The 7,240-nt window shown below is 51.9% G+C and overlaps 1 pseudogene; it reads right to left on the bottom strand.

Annotated features, from left to right (window-relative positions):
* Window positions 1-408: 408 nt before the first annotated feature.
* LOC141372173 (histo-blood group ABO system transferase-like) lies at window positions 409-5,894 on the bottom strand (annotated as a pseudogene).
* Between the last annotated feature and the right edge of the window lie 1,346 nt (window positions 5,895-7,240).

Raw genomic sequence — 7,240 nt, 5'->3', positions numbered from 1 at the left:
CTCCACAGTTTCCCTCAAGGGGACAGAAGTAGGAATCTGCTCTGACAGCTCCGCTCAAGGCAGCACCCCCTGATGGAGACGGGGGCAGCCCCTCGTGAGTTCCAGATGTCCCGGTGATTCTTGGGCACAGCCACAAATCTCAGCTTCTTCATGACCCAGGGAATGATGGGGGGCCAGCCCAGCAGCCTCGGGTCCCGCAGGTCCTCCAGGGGCCAGCCCAGCAGCCGTGGGTCCTGCATGGCCTCTGGGGGCAGCCCCTCATGAGTTCTGTTTGTCCTGGTGAATCCTGGGCTTGGCCTGAATCTCAGCTTCTTCATAACAGGGGCAGTCTATCAGCTGCAGGTCCCACAGGTCCTTCAGGGGACAGCCCAATGCCACAGGTCCCACAGCTCCTCCGGGGACAGCGCCTCATGAGTTCTGGGTGTCCTGGTGGTTCTTGGGCACAGCCATGGATCTCAGCTTCTTCATGACCCGGGGAATGATGGGGGGGCCAGCCCAGCAGCCGTGGGTCCCACAGGTCCTCCGGGGACAGCACCTTGGTGGCCCTGTGGCCCAGCAGGTACCTGTTCAGGTGGCTCTGATCGGGCCACACGGCCTCAATCCCATTGGCCCAGTTGACCCCCATCACCCGGTGACAGGCCGAGGTCAGTCAGGGACACTCCACCACCAATTCTGGGACTATGGCCAGCGCTCGTAGCTAAAGTCCTCGTGGGCTGCCCAGTAGAAACCGGTGTGTGGGGTGCCAAAGAGGGGACAGGATCTCCATGCCCACATGGTCCCAGAACTTCATTCCCGCATCCACGTGCACGCACACCAGGTCTTCCACGTCACAGAGGAAGCGCTGCTCACAGAAGCGGCTGATCATCGCTATGTGCCGCATGGACACATCCTGCCAGAGCAGGACGCCGCGGACCTCGACGACCACCACCCTCTGGCCCTCCCAGAGTGGTACACGGGGCACAGCAACCAGCTGGTCGGTGAAGATGTAGTAAGTGACCCTGTGTCCACCATGAGGACCATCACCCTCCGGCCCAACTGGAGGGGCACACAGGGCCCGGCAGCTGGCTGATTGGTGAAAACCTAGTAGGTGACTCCGTGCCCCACCATGTAGTGCTTCTCTGCCGTCTCCAGGAAGACCATGTATCCACAGGGGCAGTGGACAGGGCAGGAAGAGGGTCACTGCCAGAGGCTGGCAGCAGGACACCAGAGTTGGGGGCCATGGACATGTGCACCTTCTTCAAGGGGGCAGGCCCTGGGCTGCTTTAAGCAACAGCCACCTCCTGACCTTCCTGAGGGAATCAGCCAGCAGGACCTCCCTAATGTCTGTTCCCAGAGATGGGGGCCATCAGCAGCCTGACTTCCAAAGGGGAGCCTGAGGCTTCGGAGGCTGGAAACCCATGCAGCCCCACAGTCAGCATGCTGGAGCCAGGAACACTCCCCCTGTGCTGAGCTCCTGGGCAAACCCTGCAGGTGCCCTCCACTGGCTGCCCCCCCTGCAGATCCCATCCCCACCTTCCAGGAAGGAAGCACCTTTGGGCAGAGCCCTCATTTCTATGTCTTACAGAGCAGCTAGGATCAGCAGGGCCGGCCACCTGTACACTTTGCTTTGAGTGGGCGGCCGCTGGCCCCCACAGACCTGTCTCCACTTCCTGTAGGGTCCTCCCTGGAAGGCTACTGGGCATCCTGCTGACAAGGTGCTCAGTAAGCCACTGGTATTCCTAGGAGGGGTCACCCTCAAACTCTGCCACATCAGGAATCAGGTCCAGCCCGTGGACAGGGAAGGCAAAAGATGACACCAGGAAGAAGAGGGGGCTTGCTTAGGCCCCAGGCTTCAATCCAAGGGTGTGAGCTTCCAGGTCCAGGTCTACATCTCCCCGGCCCCAAAAGGTTCAAAGTCTTGTCCAACCACGTCCCATGGCTGGTCCCCCTTTAAGGGTACTACCTGCTCCCCCTGTGAGGACAGCAGCTCCCCCATTATAGGCAAGTGTGGTGAGCCCCTCTGAGACTGATTTTTTTGTGCAGACACTAAGGCTACTTCCCTGTGCCTGCCCCATACCCGGCAGGTTCGTAAATCGCTCACACAGGGAAGGTGGGCACTTCATTTAAATAGGGGACAAGCACACTCAACCAGCAGACATGAGTCAGGTCACCAGAGGGCAAGTCCAGACCCAGCCAATGGGGGAACAAGCCAGATATGAGGCAGGGGGATAGAAGAGTGATCCTGGCAGAGGGCACAGCAAAAGCAAAGGCTTGTAGTCAGACCCAAGGCACATGTGGGATGACCACACACTTGGGTGGCCCACAGAAGGGTGGCTGTGGTGGAAGAGGTGAGGCTGGAGAGGACGGGCAGGAGGGGAGCAGACCACAGAGAGGCCCAAAGGTTATGTTCCGAAAATATCACTCTAGTTACCAGAGGAGAATGGGTTCTGTGCAGCAGGGGACAGGGAGACCCTAACCCTAACCCTAATCCCTAACTCCTAACCCTAACCACTATTATCAACCCCACAAAATCAGCAAAATACATTCCTGTACCTTTCTTAAAATAGATGTAAGAAGCCAGATCAGAAGAATTGCAAAACCAAGAGCTCATAAATAGACTGTGCACCCTAAGCAAGTGGCTCTGCACAAACACCTCAAAGGTTATTCAATAGAGTGAAACAAGCAATGTTATACAGCACAATGAATTTTTAAATAAAAACATGTGGTCATATGAATTGATGCAGAAAATGTTCTAACCAAAGTCCAATGTCTGTTGCTGATATAAATACTCATGAAAGCAGGAATAAGGTGTAATTTTCTCATTAAATCTCTAGCAAACACTATGCTTAAGTCTGAAGATGGACAGCTCTACTCTGAAATCATGAACAAGGACGGGATGCTGTTTTTCACCTGTTGCTCAATATTGGACTGAAAGTTCTACCCAGAAGGATAAGCCAAGAAAGAAGGCATCCACATGTGAACGGAAACACTAGAACTCTGTCTATTCAGAGACCAGGGATGATATCATCTTATATAGAGCTTCCTCAAGAATCAACAAAAAATGATTACAGCCACTTACCTAATTCAGCACAGTTACAGGACAAAATATCAATACACAAAAATCTCTCTTATGTGTATACACTAGCAATGAATCATCCAAAAGGGAATTTAAGAAAACAATTCCATTTTAGGGAACATCAACATTAACCAAATATTTAGGAATAGATGTCATCAAGGTGCACATCTTGTACACTGAAAGTTACAAAACATTGCTGAAAGAAAGTAAGGGAAACCTAAATAATTCTGAAGACACCCCATGGTAAAGAAAAGACATGCTATTGATAAGATGGCAGTAGAACACAAGGCGATGTGGAAATTCAATGTGTTCCCAAGAAAATTCACAAAGGCCTTTGGGAAGAAATGCACAAGCTAATCCTAACAGTCATATGGAATTTCAAGGGACCACAGGATAGCCAGAAGAATCTTGAAAAAGAAAATCAAAGGTGAAAGGTCATACTTCCAAAGTTCAAATCTAATACAAAGCAACAGTCAAGAAAATGTTGTGATACTGTCGTAAAGGTATGCATTCACCCTGAAGCAAATAATACATTATATGTTAATTAATTGAATTTAAATTGAAAAAATATTTAAATAAATATATAAAATAACAATTTTTATTATACCCTTTTGAAAAGGTATGTATACAGATCAGTGGGATTTAACTGAGACCAGAAATAAACCCGTTCTTCTATGGTCCACTGAAATTTGACAAGGGTGGACAATGTTACATTGGGGGACAATTGGTTATCCATGTGCAGAGGAATGAAACTGGACCTTTACCTCATTCCACATAGAAACGTTAGCTCAAAATAAGTAAAGGCTTAAATGTAAGAGGTAAAATTATAAACTCTAGAAGAAATAAATGGGGATAAATCTCCATAACTTTGGATTTAGCAATGCTTTTAGCTCTGACAGCAAAGCATAAGAAAAGAAAGAAAAAATAATATCCTCAAAATTAAAAATCTTTTCAGCATGCCTGGGTGGCTCAGTCAGTTAAGCATCTAACTTAATTTTGGCTCAGATCATGATCTCAGGGTCATGATATCAAGCCCCATGTCAGGCTCCACGCTGAGTGTAGGGCCTGCTTGAGAGTCTCTCTCCCTCTCCCTCTGCCCCCGACCGCTCACACACTCTTTCTTCTTCGCTCTTAAAAAAATGTAAGTAAAAATTACAAATCTTTGTACATCAGAAGTGACTATCCTGAAAGTGAAAAGAGAGCCCCCAGAAGGAAATATTTGTACATTATGTATCTAGTAAGAGTCTGTTGTCCAGAATATGTAAAGAGCTTTTAAAACTCCTCAACAAAAAGACAACCTAATTTTAAAATAGACAAAGGACTTGGATAGACCCTTCTCCAGAGAAATCACGGGGAGTTGGGTGTTTAATGCATACAGAGTCTCCCTCAGGGAGAATGAACATGTTCTGGAGAATGAGGTACAACCGTGGGAACTCAGCTAAGGCCGGAGCATTGTGTACGTGAAATGTTTTAGGTGGTAAAGGTTATTTATGTTTAGTCACGGTGAAAAAGTGGATGAAGTACTGATGCATGTCACCACGTGGATGGACACTGAAAACAGGCCAAGTGACAGAAGCCAGACAGAAAATACCACTCAGATTAGAGCCGTCTGTAAATGGCTCTAAATCCATCCTTAAATCCTTAAATCCATCAGGGTTGTGCAAGTAAGGGAAAGTCTCCGGAGCAGTTCCAGAAAAAGAAAACTGGATCTGAATGGAAAAGGACATTTCAGATGTGGGGCAGGTGGTGACAGTGGAAGTGGGCCTGTGACTGCGTTATAATGTGGAAACTGTAATGATTTCCTCATTTACGGGTATGTGGTGGTTCCGCGGGACAGTGTCCCTGTTTGGGGTAAAACGCACTGAAGCACCCCGTGTGATGTGGTAAATGTGGTAAGGAAATGACAGCTGGGGGTGATTTGTGGAGATAAAGCGTATTTGTGCTGCGGTGACCGGTTTCCCGCACTTTGAAATCACCGCAGAGCCCATTACTCTTCAAACAACCACGTCAGCACCAGGTCACGGAAGCAGAGACAACACCAAACTGTGATGGAGGCCGCGCCCTCCCAGATCCAGTTCACCCACCGTGGAGAGCCCACTCGCCCTTGAAGGAGGCCACATGGTAGCTAGAGACTCGTGGGAAGATTAAATCAGCAGCCCCTGTGTCTTGGGTGCAGTAGAAGCAGTGGGATCTGGAATTCCCATTTTCCACAACCCTCCCCCAAAACCTGGTTAGAACTGTGAAAATGCAAGACGGGCACCTCAGGAAAGTGGACTGGGGATGCCAGCAGGGGAGGCCGGAGGGGGGAGCCCGCCACTCAGGGTCAGTGACGGGAACGACCGTCAGTTACAGACCCGGGGTCGGAAGCCTCCACAGGAGACACCCATCAGTCACAGGCCCCAAAGGGGAAGACGCAGGTGTCCTCTCCTCCAAGAACTCCACGCTCCCTGTAGCTCAGGGGGTGAGAACCGCCGTCACCCCGAAGCCTGCTTCTCTCCAGCGGACTTTCCTTCAGAACAGCGCTCCCAGCTTCCTCCTCCTTCTCCACGAAATACTGTTCCTCTCCTTCCTTTCTTGTCCGCGATGTGGCCGGAGCTGGCTTGTCCCGGATGGCAAGTCTCTGCTCTTCCCAAATAAACCCATTTTGCTGGTAAAACACCGGCACTTTCAGTTTAAGCTTAACAGAACGAATAAATTCAATAAGTTGGCAAGGAGCAAAACCAATAGACAAAAATCCATTGCATTTCTAGGTGCTCCTCACACACCATCAGGACGAGACCCACTGAGAACAGGCTCCTTCACACCCGCATCGAGAAGAACCACACACCGAGGAGTACATGTCCCCAGGAGCTGACACACCTGTTCTCTGACCCCGTGAGACACTGACCGCAGACGTCGAGGGAGACACGCCGGGAAGACACCCTGCGCTCAGGGAAGAGCGGACGCTGCGAACATGTCTACTCTGCCCCCAGCCGACCGCAGAGTCCGCGCCGCCGCTACGGACCTCCAGCGGGGTCTTCGCAGACACGGAACCCACAACCTGACGCGGGTGTGGACGCGGGGAGGAGCGGGCGGGGCCGAGGCGGGGGAGCAGGAGCACAGCGGCGGGCAGCCAGCCCGGACCGCAGACAGCGGGAGCAGCCCCAGGAACCGAATCCGGGTGCGCGTGGACACGGATGCGCGGACCCCCAGAGCGGATCCGAGGCCAGAGAGGGGAGCCCCGACAGCCCCGCGCACGGCACCCCGGGGACCCCACGTCACCGCACACAGAGCCACGGACACCCCACGGTCTGCGCACCCGCCCTTCCTCCGCTGAGTCCTGTGAGCACGGGCCCCCTCAGCGGTCCCCGCTCAGACGGCTTCTCCTCACCTTCTCCTCCCACGGCGGGGCCTGAGGAGGCCGGGCTCCTGTCAGCGTGGATGCGCCCCACGGCCCCCAGAAGCCTCCACATCAGCTTCTGAGGAGGTCCGCCCCTGTCACGGCGGCTGCGCAGGCCGGGCTCTGGCTCCGGGCGGGCTCTGCGGTCGTGCGCCCTCTGCAGGCGGGGGAGGCAGTGCAGGACAAGGTGAGCTCCCCGCTCAATGGAAGCACCTGCTCGCTCCCTGGGTCCAGCTGAAGCCATTAAATTCTGAAAATTCAAGCTGAATGGAGCCCAATATCCCCCCAACTTCTCCAAAAATAGCTAAGAAACAATTAATTGGAAACAATACGGAATGACAACAGTCCCTGACCCAAACAGTGCCACTGAACATGACCCTGGCCCTGACTGAACATGATTCTGACCCAAACTTGATCTCAAGCCTGGTCCTGACCCCAGCCCAAGACCCTAACCCTAGCCCCCAAACCCAAAGAATGTTCACAATAATCACAAGGCAGAAACCATGCAAATGTCCATCCATGGTGAATGCATAAACAAAGTGTGGTCAAGGGTTTGAGTCTGGGTTCAAGTTCAGGTTTGGGTCAGAGTTCTAGATCAGGGTTTCGGTTTAGGATCAGGGTGAGGGTGAGGGTTTTGGGTGAGGGTGAGGGTAGTGGTTAGAGTTAGAGTTTAGGGCTTTAGGCTTATGATTTAGGGTTTAAGCCTTAGGGCTTAGGGGATAAAGTTTAAGGTCACATTTGGGTTTGGGTTCTTGCTGGGGTTTGGGTTCAGGGCTCATGACTCAGAGTTCTGGTTCAGGGTTTGG

Source organism: Callorhinus ursinus, unplaced genomic scaffold (assembly GCF_003265705.2).
Source record: "Callorhinus ursinus isolate GAN/ISIS: 27379988/994484 unplaced genomic scaffold, GSC_fseal_2.0 scaffold2055, whole genome shotgun sequence".
In the NCBI taxonomy this organism is placed as follows: Eukaryota; Metazoa; Chordata; class Mammalia; order Carnivora; family Otariidae; genus Callorhinus; species Callorhinus ursinus.
Note: the sequence above shows the minus strand (reverse complement) of the source record. Positions and strands in the feature narration are given on the sequence as shown.